Source organism: Saccopteryx bilineata, chromosome 4 (genome assembly GCF_036850765.1).
Source record: "Saccopteryx bilineata isolate mSacBil1 chromosome 4, mSacBil1_pri_phased_curated, whole genome shotgun sequence".
Lineage (NCBI taxonomy): Eukaryota > Metazoa > Chordata > Mammalia > Chiroptera > Emballonuridae > Saccopteryx > Saccopteryx bilineata.
The window spans coordinates 293289696-293305115 of record NC_089493.1 but is presented as its reverse complement, the minus strand read 5'-3'; the positions used below and the strand labels follow the sequence as shown (position 1 = coordinate 293305115).

General features: G+C 55.5%; 1 pseudogene; it reads right to left on the bottom strand.

Moving 5' to 3' along the window:
- Nucleotides 1-9045: 9045 nt before the first annotated feature.
- Nucleotides 9046-10503, bottom strand: LOC136335748 (elongation factor 1-alpha 1 pseudogene; annotated as a pseudogene).
- Nucleotides 10504-15420: the final 4917 nt, after the last annotated feature.

Here is a 15420-nt window from a genome sequence, read left to right as displayed (position 1 = left end):
TGCCCACCAGGGGCGATGCTCTGCCCACCAGGGGGGGATGCTCTGCCCACCACGGGGGGATGCTCTGCCCCTCCGGGGCGTCGCTCTGCCGCAACCAGAGCCACTCTAGCGCCTGGGGCAGAGGCCAAGGAGCCATCCCCAGCACCCGGGCCATCTTTGCTCCAATGGAGCCTTGGCTGCGGGAGGGGAAGAGAGAGACAGAGAGGAAGGGGGGGTGGAGAAGCAAATGGGCGCTTCTCCTATGTGCCCTGGCCGGGAATCGAACCTGGGTCCCCCGCACGCCAGGCCGACGCTCTACTGCTGAGCCAACCGGCCAGGGCTGTCACAAGAGAAATTAAATTTTATTACTCCCTTGCTGAAGGCCCTTGCGTTGGCTTCTCGCTGCCCTCGGGAAAATCCGAAGGGAGGGAGCCCCACTGGCCACGCAAGGGCCCTTCCATCCTGCCCTCTTCTCCGGGCGGATGCTCCCATCCTCCGTCCTCCGCGGATAGCGCGGGCTCCCGCACAGGAACGCGCGTGCTTCTCTTCCTGGAATGTCCTCCCGCCACCTCTCCTGAGTCAGGGTCACTCACTCCCGCGTGGCCACGGCCTCTGCACATGACGTCACCTTCAAGGCAAGGCGGGGTCCTGTGGCCCCTCTAACCGCTGCATTCTCCTCAAGCGCACCTGCAGAGAGAGCGCTCGCGCGGTGACACTCGCGAGTGGGAGACCCGAAGGGCCAGCGTCTGGCAGCTCCCGTGTCTGTGCACACCGGCCGTGGGCACCACTGCGTGCCGGGCGCGGGGCGCAGTCCCTGGCGGAGGCAGGGCGCAGTCCCTGTTGGCGGTAGGACACCTGCCACTGCTCGTGCCGGGACCCACCCCGCCTGGGTCACCCTATCTCTGGGTCATGTCATCGCCCTGCCAGTCCCCTGGCCAGGAGCCTGCCCTCTCTTCCCGCCGTGCCTCCTGGACTGGGAGAGGCATCTCAGCCACTGGGCAGGAGCTCCTTCCGAGGGTAAGCACAGAAGCAAAGAGGAGGAACTGGTTCCAGGTGTGGACACTGGACGCGGACCCCGCCTCTGAATTCCACTCTTCACTCAGCAGCTCGGTGACCTCAGACAAGTCATGCGACCCTGTGGGCGCCCCCAGCTCAGTAGAATGGATGTGAGGGTAACAGTCATATTCCATGGTTTGGAGATGCACGCAAGGTGCGTAGAGCCAGGCACATGCTAGATGCCACACGCAGGTGAGCTCTTTGTCATGGCCTTTTAGTGGAGGTCCACGACGAGACTGGCCCCAATGACCCAGTGTGTCTGTGCTTAGAAACGGACACCAGGTGCAGGCGAGGTGGGTGCCACCTTACCTATCACGCAGTGCGGAGTCTGATGCTCAGACACTGTCAGGAGCTTCTGCCCCAGGTCACAGATGTAGAGGAGTCACCCTATGTCTGTCTGTCCCCAAAGCCTGTGCTGTTAATTCCATAGCCTGGAGCATCACCTCCGGTTCCCTCTTTGGTGAACCCCTGCGGGGGAGTTCTCTCTCTCTCTCTCTCTCTCTCTCTCTCTCTCTCTCTCTCTCTTCACCACACCTGCTCCCTTCCCTTTGCTGGGAAATCTCCACATGTCCTACCAGCCTCTGCAAAGATGTCCCCTCCCTGGGAAGCTTCCCCTGACTTGCTCAGGCTGGGTCACACGCTCCTGGCCGCATCGATCAGGACAGGCTGGGCTGGGCTGCAGACCTCAGAAGGCTAAACCGAGGCAGGGTCAGGCTCTCCCTCATGACTCCACCGTCCAGCACCACCAGCCGCACTAGAGGCCCAGATAGACCAAGCTGCCTGTGTATAGACCAGCGATTTTCAACCTTTTTTCTCTCATGGCACATATACACTCATTAATAAAATTCTGAGGCACACCAAAAACCAAAAATTGTTTTTGCCAATCTGAAAAAAAAAACAATAAGTATGTATATAATTTTGATTCATTCACATCAGGTGGCTATTGTTTTTGGCTATTGTCATTTTTTTATTTGACAATCTAACAGAAAAGGGGTCAGTGTCCCTGAATAGATAGTCAGATATTGCATGTTTTAAAAAATTATCGCGGCACGCTGGTTGGCAATTGCTGGTGTCGAACATTTCCAGTGGTCATGGCAGAGAGTAATAAGGATCGCTATGGCAGGGGGCTCAGCGTGGACGTGCTCATAAGGAAGAACTGGTCCAGTTGTCCCAAAGCAAGTCACGTGGCTAAACTGGACTCCCAGGGGACAGAAAGCATAGCCCTCCCGTAAGGCCCTCCTAATGGTAAGTGTCCTCGTGTCCACCATCACGGCTCTCCCTACACTCTAGCAGGCCGGGGAGTGGACGTCTCTGTCTTACCCACTGTGAGCTTCTTGGGGCTTTAGTCTTTATCCTCAGGATATCGTCTCCTGCAGACCAGCCTGTACCTCATAGGCACCCGCAGGGTGAATAGACAAATAAAGAAAATGCCTGACTGACATCCATCCTGGCTCCTCTCTCAACCTTCTACCTGCACAGAGACAGCCCACTGATGTGACTGCTCCAGCCACACACGCCTCCTTCTCTTATAAACACAGCAGGCTCACTCCTCTGCGCAGGGCCTTTGCACCTGCTGCCCCCTTTCCAGGAGCTCTCTCCCAGACATCCAGCTACACCAGCGACGCCTTCCTAGCCCAGCTCATTTGAAAGAACTCTCCAGCCGCAGCCCTCTCTGGCCTCTCTCTCCTCATGTCTTATTTAACGTTCTCGCTGTATTAAACTCCATTGTTGATGTGTTGACTTCCCTGGTGTTTGCCTTCCTGCCGCTAACACGGCATCACTGTGAGGCAGGGGGCCCTGCACGGTCATGTTTACTACTTTATCCCTCGGACAGGATTAGTGTTTGGAGTCAGTGGACACTAAATACTGCTTTGTTGAGTCAATAAATAATTGAATGAATAAATAAATATGCAAATGCACAATTTATTGCCACCGTATGGAGGACAAATGATCAAAAAAAAGAAAAAAACTCTCTGCTGACTACAGAAAATCAGTATCCAGATGAAAGTCATGAAGGAGCTCGAACTCCCCTGGGTTATTTTTAAGGTCCTCTCCACCCACCCAGGGGAGCCCCGACACCCCTCTAAAATGTATTATGACAAGGAAAACAACAGCGGACTAAACGTTTCATTAATGTTTATTATTGCCAGTGCATTAGTCTGCAGTCAGATTTATGACCCGATGGATTTGCTGTCTTTGTGAGTGACAGGCTGATGTCAGGACACCAGGGTCTCTGCGTGAGCAGGGGGCTCAGAGCATCCCTGCCGCCTTCCGGCCCCTCGTGTGGGAAGCCGCACGACATCCTAAGAGGCACACGACCGCTCTGTTAATTCACTCATGAGCCCGGTGGAGACTCCGCAGCACACAGCCCACACCGGGCTCAGCAGCGGCAAGTGAGCAGCTCAGCAGTGGGAGTGAGTGAGCCATGCGTGCATTTATTCACTCAACAAACACTTCCTTTTGTCTCGACCGTGGAAGAAGTGCTGTGTTGGAAACAGAAACAGAAAACGTGGGCCTGGCGCAGACTCTTGAGTCTCACGGGAGTCCACACAGCAGGTAAGTGACAGGGGCAGGTCTGGACCCAAGCTCATAGACACGGTTCTCTCTCTGCCCTCTGCTCCCTGCTCCTCTCAGTTCTTGCGCCTGCATTTCGTCCCCCGGCAGGTGCTGATGGCCTGCCTCCGGCACACACCCACATCCATCTACCCTCGCCCTGCTCTGCCCGCCTCGCTCGCCTCTCACCCGAATGTCTGCGCCTTCCTTTTCACACGCCTGCAGCTGCCCATCCAGCCTCCACGCGGCCCGGAGTGGACCCCGCTCTCCACATGGCCCCGAGGGAGCCCCAACCTCCACGTGGCCCCGAGCGACCCCACTTTCCAAGCGGCCCCAAGCTAGCCAGTCTGCAGTGGGACAGACGCCTCCCCTGCAGGAGCCCAAGCAGAGGCCGCAGGACTGTAGAGGTCAGGGACCCTGCAGAGGACTTGGGGGCAGGAGCTGAGCAGGGCAGTGGGAAGAGTTGCTTGCAGCCCCTTGGAGCCAAGGATCCAAGCCCACTTATCCACCCGTTCAGTCCACAGACACTGCTGGGGACCCCCTCCGGGTCAGGCGTGTGCCCTCCACGGGCGGTCCGTGGGGAACAAGACAGTGAGATCTTCCCGCTTAAAGACCTTGCAAGCCTTGGGGAGGAAAGCCTGGAGTCAGTTTTCGGTGGTGACAGTGTTGACCTGAGAGGAGGGACTCAGCATTCATGTCACCGGCCCATTTAGACAGACCAGAGGGGTAAGGGCTGGCGGCAAGAGAGAGAAAGGGGGACCCGCCACGGAAAGGGGGACCCACGCCCACCTCGCTGAGACGGCAGCAGCGTGGTGGCTGGCTACGTCTCGTTCCCGGGATTCTAAGAATATCAATTCTGAGACCCTGTAACTGTGAGCAGTTGTGTTCCAGCGGCTCACTGTTATTAGCATTCTCAGCATCCTGTTTCCCCAGGTTCTCCAGGACGCGTGTCAGAGTCCCCGGCGTTGGGGTCCACGCGCCCGCAGCCGGTCTCCCTGCCCTGGACCGTCCCCCGGCTGGGCGGCCGAGGCTGGAGGGAAGGGCTCGGAAGAAGCTGGTCGGCGTTCGCCGTGCAGCCGGCCTTCCAATTAGCCCCCGCGTTCCGCTCCGCTCGGCGCAGAGACAGACGCGCGGGTGCCGACGGGGTCCTGCTCGTACTAATGAGCGGTCTCCGCAGCCGAGTTCACGCCGAGCCCCGCGTCCGGCCGCCGGGCTGTCTCCCGCGTGGGGTGAACACACAGACTAATTTGTGTGGAATAAAACACATTCTTACACGGTGCCCTGACACGAAGGCGGGCGTCTGCTCCCCACAAAACAAGCCCAATTATCACGGTACGTCTGCAGCCTTTTCTGTCCGCGGAAGAGCTGCAGATTCTCTTAACCCTTGGCAAGGCCGGGAGGGGCCAACAGGATGGCGCGGGTGAAAGTGTCACGGGCTGGAGGCAGGTGAGGCTGGAGGGGGGGGGGGGCAGGAGGCCGGAGATGGGGGGCCGGAAGCAGGTGAGGCTGGAGGGGGGGGCAGGAGGCTGGATATGGGGGGGCCGGAAGCAGGTGAGGCTGGAGCGGAGGGGGGGGCAGGAGGCCGGAGATGGGGGGCCGGAAGCAGGCGAGGCTGGATGGAGGGGGGGCAGGAGGCCGGAGATGGGGGTGTCGGAAGTAGGTGAGGCTGGATGGGGGGGAGTGGCAGGCAGCTTGACACTAAGAAGGTGACACTGGAACCAGAGTGTGCGACCCAGGAGACTGCTCGCCCATCCTCGTCTCAGGACCCCACCAGCGAGGTGGCGCGGAGCACAGCACCGCCCAGGCCCGTCGTGCTGGTTCAATGAGCTCCTGCAGGTAAAGGGCGCAGAACGCTGGCTGGCTGGCTGTGTCGGCCGCTTTTATTACGTACTGTAGGAGCCAGAGACCGCGGCACCCTGCGAGCCGCATTCCAGGTTGTGGCATCATCAGTGGACGCTAAGAACCAATTAAAAGGTCTTCAGCAGCAGGTGGTGCATTAAACAGAGGCGATGGGCGTGGCTGGTGTGTGAGGTGCACCGGCAGCGATAAAAGCCAGGGGGCACCAGAGGGCACCGCGTGCCGAGGGTGGCAAGTCCTTTGCTACAAAGAGCGTCAGGTCCACGTGGCCCTGAGTGTGGTGAGTTAATGGCAGGTAAAAATGAAAGTATGAATGATGGGAAAATGTGAATGCAAGACTGTAAATGATCTTACTCCATTCAGGCTGCTGCAGCCAGTGCCACAGACTGGGTATCTTATCAGCAACAGAGTCTACAGTGGTCCCTTGCCGTATCACGGCTCCCTTTTCCTGATCTCACTGCATTGCGGATTTTAAAATTATGTATATTTAACTTTGCACCGCGGGTATTTTGCTATATTGCAGGATTTTGTGGCATACAGGTATTTTATAGGTATTTTTCTAAATTTATTATTTTAATTATTTTTGCAATAAAATAAGCAAAATACAGTAAGAGTGGGAAAGGTTAATAACAGTGCGGAAAAAGTTTTTAAGTGTGGGGAGGGTTTATAAAACCTTAAAATATATATAAATAATAAAATAAATATGAGATTGCTACTTCGTGGATTTTGGCCTGTCGCGGGGGGGGGGGGTGTTCTGGAACCTAACCCCCTCGACAGATGAGGGACCACTGTGCTTCTCAGCGTTTGGAGGCTGGAGGTCCCAGGTCAGGTATCAGCACGGTCGGGTTCTGGTGAGGAATCCTCGTGGCTGCAGACTGCTACCTTCTTGGTGTGCCCTCACATGTCAGAATGAGAACAGGGAAGCTCTCCCAGGTCCCTTTTGTAAGGGCGCTAATCACATTCGTGGGGGGCTCCACCCTTAGGACCTAATCACCTCCCAAACCCCTCACCCCCTAATACTACCACCCTGGGGAATGGGCTTCAACATAGTATGAGTTCTGAGGGGGATACAAACATTCAGTTCATTTCGAGGGAAATCAACAAACATTTTTTGAACAAAGTTAAGTCGTTAATGATGCTTTTGTTTCAAGTGTCAGGAATACAATTTAAACTGGTTTAAGCCAAATATATAGGCTCAGGGAATTGGAGCTTCCAGTGGTAGAGCTAGCTCTAGCCTAGATTAGCTCCAGACTGGATTAGCTCCAGATTGGATTAGATCTAGTCTAGATTAGCTACAGACTGGATTAGCTCTAGTCTAGATTAGCTCCAGACTGGATTAGCTCCAGACTGGATTGGCTCTAGTCTAGATTAGCTCCAGGCTGGATTAGCTCCAGACTGGATTAGCTCTAGCCTAGATTAGCTCCAGACTGGATTAGCTCCAGAGTGGATTAGCTCCAGACTGGATTAGCTCTAGCCTAGATTAGCTCCACACTGGATTAGCTCCAGACTGGATTAGCTCTAGACTAGGATCAGAGGCTAAAGCATCTTCTTCAGGACACAGTTCCCTCTGACTCCTAACTCTGCTTTCTTCCGATTGGCTTTATTCAGCACCAGGTGCTTCCCAGCTGGTGACAAAGAGGGACACCACCCGCAGCTGCTGCGTCACCGCCTACCGGGGCAATCCTGCCGGGGCAAGACGATGTTTTAGGCTCACGTGTCATCACTGCACCAGTCACAGTGGCTGGGGCGAGAGGCTTTGTCTCCGATCGGTCAGACCTTGTCTGCACCTGTTACTGGGGCGTGAGAGGGGGACTGTGGCCTCAGAGCAGGAAAGGAGTAGTTAGTTCCCCACGGGAGAGCCAGAGGGGCGTGTGCACGTGTATCACATTGTTTCTTGTTGTGGTGTTGGTGTGGTTATGTTGTTTTACCAGAAAAAGGAGGATAAACTGTAGGCAGACAAAAAAGAAACAACATATGTCCATGTCTGCAGTATGTGCACACACACGTTGACTTCATTATTTATGCTTTTGAAAAATTGGGAATTGTGTGAACAAACACTAGAGCGGAGATGTCGTTGTGCAGTGCCCTGTCCTCACTGTGCCTCCCTGTCCTCGTGGCAGATGGCACTTGTCCCTGCCACCCCACCAGCCCTCTTGTTTATTGATCCCAGATGTTGCCAGCCGTCAACTCGAGTTTACCACCCCTGCACTGGGGGAGAGAGTCTAATTATTTCCTCTCTCTTGGGTGCCATGCCTCTAACTTTTCTCAACGAGAAGAGAGAGGAAGGGAAGAGGGCTGCTGAACGATCATATCTCCACGTTGCAAAGAAAAGAAGAATGAGAAGGAGGAGGAGGAGGAGGAGGAGGAGGAGGAGGAGGAGGAGGAGGTAGAAGAAGAAAAGAGGGAGGAATAGGCCCAAAGCTACAGCTGGAGTGTGGCCTGCGTCCTGAGTGGCAGGGGCAGAGCATCCTCCCAGCACTGAGAGCCATGAATCAGGTCACTCTGTGTCCAGCCGGATGTCACGACATAGTAACCCTGGGACCCCTGGTAAATCGCTTCCCTTCCGCAGTTTCCTGGTCTGTCAAAGGGAAGCAGCACCCGCCCCCAGGGTCCCTGTGAGGACGGAACAGGCAGTGAGGACAAAGAACTCAGCCCGGCCAGATCTGGCGCTCAGAGTGGCCGTCACCTTTGTCAGGGTCACCGTCCTTCCCGCTGTCCTCCCGCTCCCGGGAGCTCAGCACTTTTTTTTTTTTTCATTTATTTTAATTCAGTGGAGGAAGTGAGGAAGTTCAGCTAACCAAGTGGCTCCCTGACTACGTTCTGTAAAACGGTCTCCCTGTGGAGCCGTCCCCGCTAAATACAGAACCGTATTTAAAGTAACTGCGGAAACTCTCTGATCCTCGGGGGCAGAGGAGGCTGGTTAGTCAAACACAGAGACATCAGAGCCAAGGAAACAACAGGGTGTCGTGTCGACCGAGTTACTTACCTCTGGGAGTCATGTTACCGAAAGAATCAGAACGCAACGGAAACCCAGGCAAACCGTGCCCGCCGGCGTCTCACCGCCCACAGGAGCGGACACCTCCGAGTCTGGCTCCGGGCCGTCGTTCCGGTCCCTGTGGCTCCGTGTGGCCTCCACAGGCCCGTCACTCCTGGGCCCCGGCGCCCACTGGCACCACCAGGGCTTGGCTAGTGCCCTGCTCCCTCTTGGAGGCCCCTGAGCATGTCACCTGGCCCTTCTGCAGGTCCGTCCCTCCACCTCCACGTGGCAGGATGGGACGTCCTCGTGGGGTGCTGGGGGCGGGGGAGGGGCTGCCCAGAAGTTGGCCCGAGGGGCTCACACAGCTCAGCTGAGCCTGACAGGGCAGCCTAGAAACCCCCGCCACCCAGCAGTGATGACAGAGGGGGACACCCCGGTCAGCAGGGCCTGGAGAGTTGACCCACGGCCCAAGAACGCCCTGGAAATTCTGCTGCAAGTAACAGCCCTTTTCTGGGCCCAACTGTGAACGAGTCCAGACCGCTTAGGGTACAAGGAGAAAGCCTCAGCCTAGTAACTTAGGAAATGTTATTTCTTGGTCTTGTGCAACTTGGGTTTAATGTGTCTCAAAGTTCTGTGGCAGTTTTTTGGACAGTTGTAACAGTGACTGAAACAAAAGTAACCCTCATGCCAGGTTTGAAAACACCAGTCTCCCGGCAGACCATGGGCACAGTACCAGCACCACCAATTTTTGTAGACCTCCTGGAAGGGCAGACTCAGGGGCTTGTTAGCTGGATGAGTCGGTGGCCGGTTCCAATCCAGAGCCTCAAGCAGCGTGGTCCCAGGGGCACTGCCCTCTTTGCGGTGGCTCTGCGTCCCTTGAACCGAGGCACGTGGGCACTCGGCCCCAGGAGGCTGTGGCCATTCCAACCAGACATTGGCACAAACGCTACTGTGTCAGGTTTATGCCAATTTTCTTAATGTAGGGGCTGACTTTGTTAACAATGTCCTTGAATCTCTTCTGGCCGTAGGGCGGCTCAGTGGATTACATTTTGGCAACAGCAACAAACAGTTGTTTGCCACCCAGTGTGTAAGCCAGAAGGGCATGCTCACGGGGCTGCCCATTCTTGGAGACGCCTGCCTCAAACATGCCAACACCCGCAGCATCACTCGGGACGGCACAGCCAGCCAGGGATGGGCCCGCAATCGTGACTGTGACCACGTCTCTGTGTCCTGGGGCACCCGTAATGGTCACATAACACTTGCTGGTCTTGAATTTCCACAGAGAGACATCAAAGGGGGAAGTCAGGCTCCCATTCGGCGTTCAGCGTCTCCAATCCCAGGCATGCGTGAAGGAAGGGGCCCCTCCCCATCTCGGCAGCCCCCTTCTCAAATTTCCGGATGGTTCTATTGTCGACCCCACCGCATTTGTAGGTCAGACGCCAGTAGTGGCAGCATTGCCAGAATCCACGAATCCACGTGCCCAACGACAACAGTATTGACTTGAGTCTTTTCCTTTCCCGTTCCGGCTTAGATGTAGCAGTGGTTTTCATGACACCTGTGTGCCTGCTGGTGGCAACCCTGTTGGGAAAAAGTGTCATCTATTGGTAGGAGATTTTATCAGTCATGAGAAGTGAGGAAACTGCGGTGTCTCAAAGCCTCCTCCCATTTGGATACAGGGTAACGGGGTACGTCTGGATACAGGGTAACGGGGTACGTCTAGATACAGGGTAACGGGGTGCGTCTGGATACAGGGTAACGGGATACGTCTGGATACAGGGTAATGGGGTGCGTCTGGATACAGGGTAACAGGATGCGTCTGGATACAGGGTAACGGGGTACGTCTGGATACAGGGTAACGGGGTGCGTCTGGATACAGGGTAACGGGGTACATCTGGATACAGGGTAATGGGATACATCTGGATACAAGGTAACGTGAATGCCACGGCAGCAGCAACAGTTCCAGGCACTGAAATCTTCTAATGGACCGGGCACTGTTCTAAGCATGTTTCATGTATTAAGTCATTCATCTAATCCTCACCTTTCACGGATGAGGAAACAAGGGCACAGGGAGCTTACGCCATGACCCGTAGTAGATCGAATGCCTGCAAATGCTCTACAGAAGCAACACCTGCCTTTACTGCATACAATGCGCTTGGAGGTTTTCCACAACAGTCTACTCTGTATCATCTGTAAATGCCGGCTGCCATCTGCTAAACGGAATTCAATCAGGATGCACAGTGTGAGGAACACCTCTCCAGAGTCACCGCCCGCTCAGCACGAGGACGCTGGGCGGGGACAGCTCCCGGGACCTGCCAGCATTCCCCGGTGGGTCTGGTCAGGGACCTTAATATTTGAAAAGCAAGAGGTACACGATGAGGTTATGAACCCTGCCATCCTGCGTTCCCTGCGAGGGGTTCTCAGCGATCGAGAGGCTTAATGGTTGAACCCGGACCCTTTCTTTCTATAGTTGCTTTAGGTCCGACATCCCTGTCACGCCCCACAGCTTTCTCGCTTAAAACCTCTGTGGCCCTTCTAGGAACCCACATTCCCTTCTAGGAATCGTTGGAAGCTCGGCACCAACCAGAAGCCGGGAGACGTTGCTTGTTGTGACCTGTGAAGACTATGACTCCCAGGCAAGGCTGGGCTATTTCCAAGCGCTGGCTCTGGGGCCAGACTGTCATCTGCTAAGCCTGTGTGACGCTGGAGCTGGTCTCCGAACTCCTCGGTGCTTCTGCGGCTTCATGTGCAAAACGGGAAGAGTAGTAGCACATATCATGCGGGGTTTGGGGACAATTAAATAAGATCATCCGCGCAAGGGCTGCCCTGCTGTGCCCAGTCACTGTCAGCAGTCATCCCCCGCTGACACGTGGGGGCGTATTTGCCAGCCTGGTCGTGCAAGGGCGCTGCGGTGTGGGGTTCCCTGAGCACACGAGGCACGTCCAAGACTGTCACCAGCTCAGGGAGGAGACTGGAGGGGACGGACTTGATTGTGTTTCAAGCCCACCCTTTGTGTTCATCATTCCCCAGGGTGTGGGGCGGGGGTGTTCTCTGGTAACCATGGCAACTCAGCTTACAGGTTGCCAGGTTCAAAACAATATGTTTCCAAGCAAGAAGTTTTGCTGACATTACTCATCCCGATGAGGAGGGAACAGAGGCCCCGAGGGCATCAGCCGGAAGACGCTGGAGCCCCCTGTTTGCCACTTTGCGTGCCCGCAGCAATGACGCCCAGGCCGAAAGAGGGCCACCATGAGGAAACGCCCAGCGTGACAGCCGTGAGTACTATTTACCTCACTTACCACGTCGTGAACTGAGCCTGAGAGGTGGGGTCCCACACACTGAGATCCGCCATGGACTCTGCTGCCTGCTGTGTGACCCTGAGCAGGTACCATAACCTCTCTGTGCTTCGGTTACCGGTTACCGCGTCGGTGAAATGGGAACCTCCCGGAGCTAGCTGCACAGATGGCGCTTAGGATGATCACACAGTGGGGGTCTGTGAAAGCTCAGGGCCCAGTCCCGGCGCATGGTCAGCCCGTGGTCACTGTTCCCGGCAATTTCGCCAGCGGTGGCTTCCCAGGTCTGCCCGCCGGCCCCTGACTCCGCCTTTGCTCTCGCCGACTCTTTCACCAAGAACGGCATTCACCCCAAACCTCAAAACACTCATTTTTTTTTCTCCTTGAGGAAACCACTGAGCAAAGATCGCGTCCAAAGATCTTAATCGCAACAGCATCTGTAATGACAGAAAAAAAAAAAAAAACTGCAAGAAATATGGTGCCTAACAATAGAGCGTTGATTAGAAAGTAAGGTGTACTCACGGAATACAATGTGAGTCACCTGTTTAAGATGATAACACACGTCGGTATTTATTGATACAGAATTTATTGCTATGTTATAAAATAAAAATAGATTATAAAAGAAGGCCCATAGAACAGCCATATTTTGCAGATAGGAAGGGAGGGAGATAGATATCAAAAAATTACTTGTTGTTGAATAATTCTCTTTTGTTTAGTTTGCTTATCTGGGTCTTTTGCATTTTTACCACAAACGTGTGTGCCTTATGCAATAAAATATGTCTAATAGAACCCTAAAGTCAACACGATCGCATATTAACACCCATTTTCAAGGGTCACGTCAGATTCCCCCTCCCCCCTGGGTTTTCCTGGGTACCACTGGCTCACGGGGGACGTCTCCCCCACAACCTTGTCCAGCCTCTCGTGTGTCTCTGACGACATCTCTGGTGTCCTGCTCTGCCTTGCGCCCTCCCCCTGCCGGCGACACGGCCTGAGGGGGCACAGGGGGCCTTCCCCCGTCCCACAGGCCCCGGTCAGTCGCCGAGTGCACGGCCGAGTGACTGAATGAGTAGGTGAGTGCGTGAATGTGTGTATCCTTTCCTTTCTGCATTCTGGTGTGAGCAGTGCTCCTTTGTGGGGCCTTTCTGGGCTCACCCCCTTTTCTCAACCCTTCGGCTGCTGTCACCCTAGAAGTAGTGGCCGGTCAGAAGGGAGAGCAGTGGACACCGTCCGGGCCCCGAGGGTACGGGCAGGGAGACAGCCCACAGTGACCAGGCCGTGGGAAAAGTCTCCCCAGGAAGGGGGACACTGTTGTCATTCTTCCGTGGAACCGTTAGTGTGGGTCCTTGGTGTGACCCTCACAGGGCAAGTGAAGCCGTGTGGACACAAGGGTGGTCAGCTCCTCTCCTCACATTCTCCCAAAGGCTACGTTCCCACCACTTCCTCCAGGGCAATATGGCGGCTTGCGTGTTGGGTGCTCCCAAAATCCGATGCGCTCCCCGTTTCTCCCAGCCTCACGTGTGCTTAGGCCGGGGCCTCGGGACCAACACACTGCAAGCAGAGTGACGGGATGTGTCCCTTCAGACCGGTGGCCATTGGAAACCAGTGGGGCCCGTCTCCAACCACCAACCCTCCTGCAGCATGAAGGCCAGAAGCCCCAGGTGGCCTTGTCATGTGACATAAAAAAAAAACTGCCTGGCCACAGTGGAACGTCACATGACCCATTCAATGACCTTCATGACCTTAAGTCAGCTGAAACGATGAGGCCTGTTACTCTAGCAACGCCTCACCTGTCCTGAGGAATAAACACAGCTCTCAAACCCCACCTGTCCTCGCTGCGTAACCTTCACAGGAAGGTGACCCTGCATGTGACCAGGTTAAATGTTGGGATCCCACTTTTGGGCCTGATGTGAGGTTTCGCTTCACGGACAGATAGAAGAACTAGAGGAGGAGGAAAAGTAAAAAGGAATCACAGTCTCCACCTCTCCCGGCCTCCCCGGCAGCTGCCTTCAAAAGGCAGAAAAGTCTAGCTCCTAATTAGGCACTTTTCCTGCCCTTGAGTTTAGCCGAGGGGGACCCGTCCAACCGGAATTCATCACCTCCCAGTGATTTCCTCTGGAGCGGGGACAACCGCATCAATTAGGCCCCAGGACGGATGTAGGCAAAACTTTGCTCCAACAGGGATTCAACCTGTCCTGCTTCTAATTGTCCATTTATTTCTCTCACAAACAATGTCAATAGCCCAGATGCCGCTGCTATGGAGCAGCCTGTGCTCCCCCAGGAAGCTGCGGGGGTGGCGGGGGGGGGGCAGGGGGGGAGGACGCGGCTGCTGGAAGCAAGGAGGTTTCCATGGTAATGACGCACCCACCAGCGGAAGGCTTTGCCGGTGAAATCCCTCGTTGGCCAACAGCCGGCTAATTAGAAGAGGCCTTTTAGCACTTGCGCGGGTTTCTGGAACATTTCTTTCTGGTGGGTCAGGAGCGGATGCTTCAGGCTTTGTCCAGATCGGGGCCAAGTCCCTTTAGACCCGAGCCCCAGGGAATGTCATGAGAGTGAAGGAAGACTCATTTATTCTGGTGACCGACGGAGCAGCAGACATTCATTTGACAACCTTCCTTTTGCGTCTGGCTAACCCCGAGATGAGTTCATGGTGACCAGCCCGGGCCCAGAGCTGTGGGGACCGCTAAGGGACGCAGGGATCTGCCCACTCCATCCAAGACAGTCCCAGAGAGTCACCGGAGGGGCCAGGGACAAAGGCCTCTCTCCCAGAGAGAGCAGTGGTGTGGGAGTCGGGAAGAATGAATTGCGGGCTGGGGAGATGTTGGGGGCCCGCAGGCCAGCTTCCTGGAGGCGGGACCTGGAGGGTAGGAAGAGTCCCGAGCTTGCTTAAATGCTCCACTGTCGTTATCTTCAGATGTTTAACGCTGTTTGCACAGGAGGCCCTGCGTTCTCGTTTGTCACCAGAACTCACGATACCATGTAGCCGGTCTGGGTGCTCAGATGGACAGGTATGCTAAGCAGGTAAACTGAGGCAGCAGGGTATGAATACGAAGAAAACCCCTACACACTCTGATACCTGGGATGCCCCCGGGGGCCACCGTAAAATGGATTCTTGACACTGAGACAGAATTCAACCAAGCATTGGGGCCGAGCTCTGGCTTGAGAGTCACAAAGGCACACAGGTCCAAGACCCAGCGTCGCCAGCCCCCTGCTGTGTCTTCCTGGGTGCCTGGCCTCTCCCCTCTGCACCGGGCCCCTCCCCTGCGAAACGGAAACGTGGGTTTGCAGCTGTTTCATTAGGTTACGGTCAAGATGGGTACGTCACTGTCGCTTAGTAAATGCGACCTAATACCTTGACTGTCGTCGTGGATGTGTTTGCGATTATCATTCTGTATTCAGCCTCACACCACCCCCCGAGAGCCTGGCTGAAGTGTCCACGCTGCCTTGTGGCCTCCACCCTCCTGCCAGGGGCGCCGTGATGGGGCCAGGGTGGCCACGGCACTGCCCTTTCCTTCCCAGGTCCCCTCTCCTGCAGGCTGTCCCCCACCCCAGCCCTCAGCCCGGCCGTTAAACCGTCAGAGTCTATTCTCATGCAGTGACCGGTACTGAGGAAACTGGCCCAGAGGTGCGTGACTTGCGCGGTGACTCAGCGAGCGGACAGCAGGTCTGTAACCTGTCTCAGTCTTTGGGGGCCCCCCACCCCCTGCAAGC